The sequence below is a fragment of the Eurytemora carolleeae genome, unplaced genomic scaffold (genome assembly GCF_000591075.1).
Source record: "Eurytemora carolleeae unplaced genomic scaffold, Eaff_2.0 scaffold1003, whole genome shotgun sequence".
Classification (NCBI taxonomy): domain Eukaryota; kingdom Metazoa; phylum Arthropoda; class Copepoda; order Calanoida; family Temoridae; genus Eurytemora; species Eurytemora carolleeae.
The window spans coordinates 123,900-131,902 of NW_019397748.1; positions in this window are offsets into that span (position 1 = coordinate 123,900).

Consider the following 8,003-nt stretch of genomic DNA (forward strand, 5'->3'; position numbering starts at 1 on the left):
TCTTTATATCTCCGGTAATATTGAAAGCACAAAAAACGCAGACCACTTTTTGGAAATGCCAGGGCTAGGAGAATTATGTGATAATTGTTTCAAGAATCATACATGTTAAATTAGATATAAGACTAAATGTCACAAATAAATTCAAATACCAAAGACGACTTTCAAGTCGTCTTCCTATTGTCATGTTTCGTGGGACACCCTGTATATTCGTACATAAAACAGAGGGCATTTACTTGTATTAGATCTTGGAAAGGGACTATGGCAGTTTTTAAAAAAAAGTGGGGCAGTGTGAGAATTATAACTCTTATTGCAAACTAGACGTACAGATTTTTTTTGTAGGGTCTGAACTCTAATAAGATCCTTTTTAGAAATCGTAGGATCCACAGTTTAGATATTCCTAGAATCCAGAGCTCAACTCTAGATATTCCTAGAATCCACAGTTCCACTCTGGATATTCTTGGAATCCACAGTTTAACTCTAAATATTCGTAGGATCCACAGTTTAAATCTAGATATTCCTAGAATCCACAGTTCTACTCTAGATATTCCTAGAATCCACAGTTTAACTCTAGATATTCCTAGAATACACAGTTCAACTCTAAATATTCCTAGAATCCTCAGTTCAACTTAAGATATTCCTAGAATCCACAGTTCAACTCTAGATATTCCTAGAATCCACAGTTCAACTCTAGATATTCCTAGAATCCACAGTTTAACTCTAGATATTCCTAGAATCCACAGTTCAACTCTAGATATTCCTAGAATCCACAGTTTAAATCTATATATTCCTAGAATACACAGTTCAACTCTAGATATTCATAGAATCCACAGTTCAACTCTAGATATTCCTAGAATATACAGTTTAACTCTAGATATTCCTAGAATCCACAGTTTAACTCTAGATATTCCTAGAATCCACAGTTCAACTCTAGATATTCCTAGAATCCACAGTTCAACTCTAGATATTCATAGAATCCACAGTTCAACTCTAGATATTCATAGAATCCACAGTTCAACTCTAGATATTCATAGAATCCACAGTTCTACTCTAGATATTCATAGGAATCCACAGTTCAACTCTAGATATTCCTAGAATCCACAGTTCAACTCTAGATATTCCTAGAATCCACAGTTCAACTCTAGATATTCCTAGAATCCACAGTTCAACATAAGATATTACTAGAATCCACAGTTCAACTATAGATATTCCTAGAATCCACAGTTCAACTCTAGATATTCCTAGAATCCACAGTTCAACTCTAGATATTCCTAGAATCCACAGTTCAACTCTAGATATTCCTAGAATTCGCAGTTTTATGGGAAAAATTCTTGGAGTAAATCTGATTTAATTTTTCCAACTTCTTTAAACTTGAAGTTAACAATTTTAATATTGTTAATTTTGTTTCTAGACTGGCAGGATTTTATATTTTAGGCCAAAGCAAAAAATTAAAGCGATTTAAAAATCTGTTTGCAAGATGTTATGGTTAATTTTTTTCAGTTTGAAAATGTTCATGCACGATAACATGAAAAAGAAACATGCAGAGAAAACCATTTTAAACACACATCTAGAAATAGGCGCGTTCGTGTTTTCAATTTGTTCGTTTATTGTTTGTTAACAAACTGTTTTGTATTTGTTAATTGTTAGTTCAGTAAAATCGTTCTTTCAGTAAAACCTTTTGTCCAGAGCCAAGCACAACACTACTCAACCCTTAATTCATTTCTTTGGATAAAATATACAACGCAATAAATAAACCTGTATCCGAATATACTCAGGGAATTTTTATAGATTTAACTAAAGCTTTTGATAGACTTTTGATAGATCTGGTCGACTTTAACCAAGCTATATTTATGTATAAATATACACATAAACTTCTTCCTGCATCTTTTGAAAACATTTTTAAAAAGCTCGGAAACTTTGAAAGATCTCTTAACTATCAACTTGATATTCTCAAAATGTGCTCATTACAGTATTTACCATCAAGCTCTCTTCTTAAGATGTGGAATAACCTGCCTCTTGACTTAAAAAGAAGCAACTCTCTAAGTATATTCAAAAATAGACTACTAAATTCTCTTTTTGAAAATTACATTACAATTTGCTATTCATGTAAAACTAATTAGATATTTTTGATATGCCTTGATATTTGTTGTGTACATGTCAGAAAATTACTTTTAATAAATGTGTATAAACTATTTTGCATTAGATAAAATCGCACCCCGATCTTTAATAGTTCTCCTTAAATCTATTTGATTGAAATGTTTTGTTATCATTATTAAAATTAGGTGGAAAAAATAATCAAAACAGCCAAGACCTATTTTCCACCTAATTGCTTTATACTAATACTGTTAATATAATCATCAATTTGTAATTGTAAACTCGTTCTGTACACAGATACATGTATTTTAGCAATTAACTTTATCTTATCGTCAGATCAGGTTAAACAGGGTTAAAGTTTACAAACAATTCTAAATCATTCGTGAATTAACAATTCAGAAATCCTTTGTTAATGGTGGTCTTACGATCAATAAAATGTGAAAGATTGTAATCAATTTTAAATCATTCGTTTATTTTTTGGTTAGTTTTTGTTATTTATCTAAACAATACAATCTGTTCCTTAAAGAAAACAACAAATCTTGAATGGGGAAAACCAACAAAACAAATAGAAGTTGTCAATTAACAGTTTTTCTTTGGTTACTTGAGCTGAAAACTTTTGAATAGGATATCCTTAATCCCGATAGGTTAGGTTAGGTTAATCTGGAGATTAACAACAAGAGGAGAAGAAGCGTTATTTAATCTCGAGATCAAGAAAAAGAGTGGATTAAGCATTAATCCCGATATCAACTATTCCAAAGTTCCCAGAGCTGAAAACTTTTCATCTGAAAATAGCTTGTTAGGAATCAAAGCATTATTAAAAATAAGTTGTCTTCGTAGTATTTATATTATCGCCGATATATTAAACAGATTAAAAAGGGTTCAATTCCAAGACCTCTTTGCACCCCACCCTTGAAACACAATAAATGTTCATAAAAAGAGCATGGTGGACGACGACATTCAGAACCTTTTTTAGCAATGTATAGTTCAAACTTTTAATCTGGCTCATTATTATTCTTTTAAGAGGTGATTATACATTTTTAAAAGTTTACCATGATTATTAAATGCATTTTTTTTTATAAAGCTGCTTTTTTAACTTTTCCTTTTATTAATACAGTCCAATGAATAAACAGATTCGAAGGATTTGGTAGGAACAATTTATTCAAACTAGGCTTTTAGGGCGCTTGTGCCCATCCTCTATTTCAACTTTTAATTTAGGCTTTATCTGTGAGCATCTTCTCTTTGTACAGTAAAAAACAAAAACAAAAAAAGTTCGCAGATTTTATAATATTTTTTCGCGCATTTTCAAAATGTTACAAAAATAAAAAGCTTTTAAACACAATTTTTTTTTAAATTTTGATCATTCATAAACCTTCCCTGGGGTCACATGAGGTCCCACACAAAATATGGGACCGATCGCGTCAGCTGCTTTGACGTTCATTGGATACAAACAGACACCTGCAGACAAGCTAAATTTATATATAGATTAAAGGGACTACACAGTTACCCACAAAGGATGAGACTTCAGAGACGACTGTAGTGAATTTATCTGTACTTTTCTATTCATGATTCCCTGCAACTGTAAACTGGTTCCTTTATTTTACAAATCAGTAAATAAGCCGTTAAATACTATATTTTAGACAGAAGACATAATTTGAACTTGGAATCATTTCAAGAGTTTCAGGTCGTCTTTACAGTCTCAGCATTTGTGGGTAACCATGTTTAATCATAAATCCAAGTGGCCCTATATGCATAGATGGCAATGTCTGATTCACAACGGTACCCTTCATAGCTTTGCCTGATCAAGAGAAAATGTTTACAATTTTAAAAACTCATTAATTTCAATTGAGGCCGGTGGGTTGTCTACAATATTGACTAGCGCATTTCTATTGCAGAAAAACATACAAGAATGATCATATTTAAACACTTTTAAATCTAGAATAACGGCGCGTTACATTATTGATAAGAAAAGGTTTCAAGGGTATCGTTGCGAACCTGTCAAGTTCAAATTAAGTACAGGGTAATAAATATGGATATTTACTGAAGAATTAGATTTCGTATTTGTTATTATAAAGATTTATTCATACACAAAGATATAAATACATATATCAATGGTGTAGTTTAAATTTGTTATATATGAATTAGCATTGTAATACCTGATTACAGCTTTCTCATTAGGCATCACTATATTAAATTAAAGAATTATTTAAAAAGACGATATCGAATTCGTCTCTGAATTCCCATGTTTATTAGGACACCCTGGATTTAGGAATGCCATATTCACAAATTAGAAGCTTTGTCTGATCAAATATTAATTAGATATGAATGTTTACAATTTTAAAAACGGTTTATTTTCAATTACAAATTGTGCATTTCTATTGCAGGAAGACAATTTGGAATTATCAGTTATAAACTTCTCGAGAAATGAAAATATCTTCCACATTATTGATCAGATAAGGGTATCAAGGTACCTTTGAGAATCGGGCATTGTCATCTTTCCAAGAATGGTCACTTGAAATTACGCATTAAAGTAAAGTAGATAAACTTGTCAGATACAGAACAATTAAATGTTGTTTAAGAATAATTAAAATGGCTGAAACAAGAATAACTGCATATTATATCTCTGTTAGATCATAATTGGATATTAAAGTTGTCTAAAATCTCTTAATAGTACTTTCAACTAGAAATATCCGCTCCTAGAGCTGGGAAACCCAGTTTATCTTGAAAACTAATCTTCAGTTATAAAGTCAACCCCACGCAAATTTCTCGTGATTGGTTCCAAATCAAAATCTGAGGCAAATCGGTCGAAAGATTAATCTATACATAGTAATATACATATATGAGCGAAGAACTTTATTATATAGATAAATTAAGTTGATAAACTGAAAGTTTCTAAAATCTCTGTATATTATTAGTACTATGTTAACCAGAACTATCTGCTGAAGGGGACTCTCGCTCCTCTTTAAGATTATGGATGGAGGAACCGATAAAAAACTAGTTTTTTATGAGAGAAATCCGTGCATAGCCTACTTTCTAGTACTAGGTTTAACATGGCAGTTAAAGGGACTGTACTACCAGGTTTAACATGTCAGTTAAAGGGACTGTACTACTAGGTTTAACATGGCAGTTAAAGGGACTGTACTACTAGGTTTAACATGTCAGTTAAAGGGACTGTAGTGCCAGGTTTAACATGGCAGTTAAAGGGACTGTACTACTAGGTTTAACATGGCAGTAAAAGGGACTGTACTACTAGGTTTAACATGTCAGTTAAAGGGACTGTACTACCAGGTTTTACATGTCAGTTAAAGGGACTGTACTACCAGGTTTAACATGGCAGTTAAAGGGACTGTACTTCCAGGTTTAACATGGCAGTTAAAGGGACTGTAGTACCAGGTTTAACATGTCAGTTAAAGGGACTGTACTACCAGGTTTAACATGTCAGTTAAAGGGACTGTACTACCAGGTTTAACATGGCAGTTAAAGGGACTGTACTACTAGGTTTAACATGTCAGTTAAAGGGACTGTAGTGCCAGGTTTAACATGACAGTTAAAGGGACTGTACAACTAGGTTTAACATGGCAGTAAAAGGGACTGTACTACTAGGTTTAACATGTCAGTTAAAGGGACTGTACTACCAGGTTTTACATGGCAGTTAAAGGGACTGTACTACCAGTTTTAACATGGCAGTTAAAGGGACTGTACTACCAGGTTTAACATGGCAGTTAAAGGGACTGTACTACTAGGTTTAACATGGCAGTTAAAGGGACTGTTATTTATACTGTCCATTTCCCTACATTAATATTCTCTGTAAATTGGGGTTGTTCTTGGCCAAATCACTAAATAAGCCAAAGAAAAAGAAAATTTTAAATAGATGATGGGCGCGAAGCGCCCTAAAAGTCTAGTATCTTAATAAATTGACATCGCTTTTTAACGACGACCTTTACCATTATTAATTTTGTCATTTTTCAAAAAAAAACTTTGAAAATATTAAAAAATATTTATGTAAGCTGTCCTCTTTTTTAATTCTTTTCTTATAGCTTTTACAACTATTTTTTTTATTTGAATAAAATAAGTATTAATAAATTGAATAGATCTAATAAGCAGCATGTGTGAAAAAACAAAGTTTTAAATAACATTTGCATATTCTTTAATTTTTCCATTACTTTTAAATATATTCTCGCTAACAAGGTTTGTTTGTGTTTGATATTTATTGTTTACATTTTATCTCAGCCTGTTGTATAATTGAATGCACAGTAAAGTATAAAAAAGATCAATGATTTTATATTGAACATAAATATAGATTGTTTGTAATTATATTATAAAAACACTTGTTCTGAGAATCCCTCAAGTATAAACAGTTTGTAATCTTTCATTTAATAAGTTAAATTGTTTCAGCAATATTATTTTAATTTTATCTATAGAGCAGAGATTGAAAGAAGGAGAGAATAACAAAGAGAGAAACAAGGTTTTGCGAATTTTCTTCAATTTTAAGAATTTTATCTTAAAAAAGAATTTTCAAGAATGTTTGAATTAATAAGAAATTTAAACTAACAATATTTTAGTTTTCAAAATAAAATATCAGCCTTGAAATTATCTTTCTAAAAATAGGAGTTTTTTGTGAAAATATTTTTGTAAAGAATTTTAAAAAACTTTCCTGCTCGGGTTAAAAAATAAACCATGTCTAAAAACACAGAAATGTTTCTAGGATAATTATTTTGGACTTTGTCATCACAAACAAATAAAAAAAATATTAGCGCATTGTAAAAATTTTGGAATTGTGTCGTTAATTAATATACAAGTCATTTAGAGGTGCGCAATAGAGCTAATTCTCATAGATTTTACAGATAAGACATGAATTGTTATGATATAAGTGTCTCAGCTTAACCTACAGTACTGATGAGGACATAATAGAAATGTCGAAATACATTTTCTGAAAAAAAGTGGTTCCTTCTATGTTGGTTAAACCTTCCACCAACTATATTGTTTTGTTAGATGATTATGATAATTGATTCAGAGCGCTTTATGGGACTCAAAGAAGTTCGTAGTAAGATTTCGATTCTACTGGAGAGATTTTATTTTCACTGGAGGGGTTTGAAAAAATGCCTTTTACAATTTAAAACTTTACGCAGGGTGATTTACATTCCACTGGAGGGATTCAGATATCCTTCCTGGGGGTTTATAATTCCACTGGGGGATTCAGTTATCCTTCCTAAGGGTTTATGATTCCACTGGAGGGATTCAGATATCCTTCCTGTTTTTTTTTAATTCCATTGGAGGGATTCAGATATCTTTCCAGGGGATTATAATTCCACTGGAGGGATTTAGAAATCCATCCTTGGGGTTTATGATTCCACTGGAGGGATTCAAATATCCTTCATATGGGTTTATAATTCCACAAGAGGGATTCAGAAGTCTTTCTAGGGGGTTTATAATTTTACTGGAGGGATTCAGATATCCTTCCTATGGTTTTATAATTCCACTGGAGAGATTCAGATATCCTTTCTGGGGGATTATAATTCCACTGGAGGGATTCAGATATCTTCCCAGGGGTTTATAATTCCACTGGAGAGATTCAGTTATCCTTCCAGGGGGTTTATAATTCCACTGGAGGGATTCAGATATCATTCCTGGGGGTTTGTAATTCCACTGGAGGGATCCAGAAATCCATCCTAGGGGTATATAATTCCACTGGAGGGATTCAGATATCCTTCCTGGGGGTTTATAATTCCACTGGAAGAATTCAAATACCTTTCCAGGGGGTTTATGGATCCACTGGAGGGATTCAGATATCTTTCCAGGGGGTTTATAATCCCTCCAGTGGATTTAAAAAACCCCTGGAAAGATTTCTGAATCTCTCCAGTGGAATAATAAACACCCTGGAAAGATATCTTAATCCCTTCAGTGGAATTATAAAC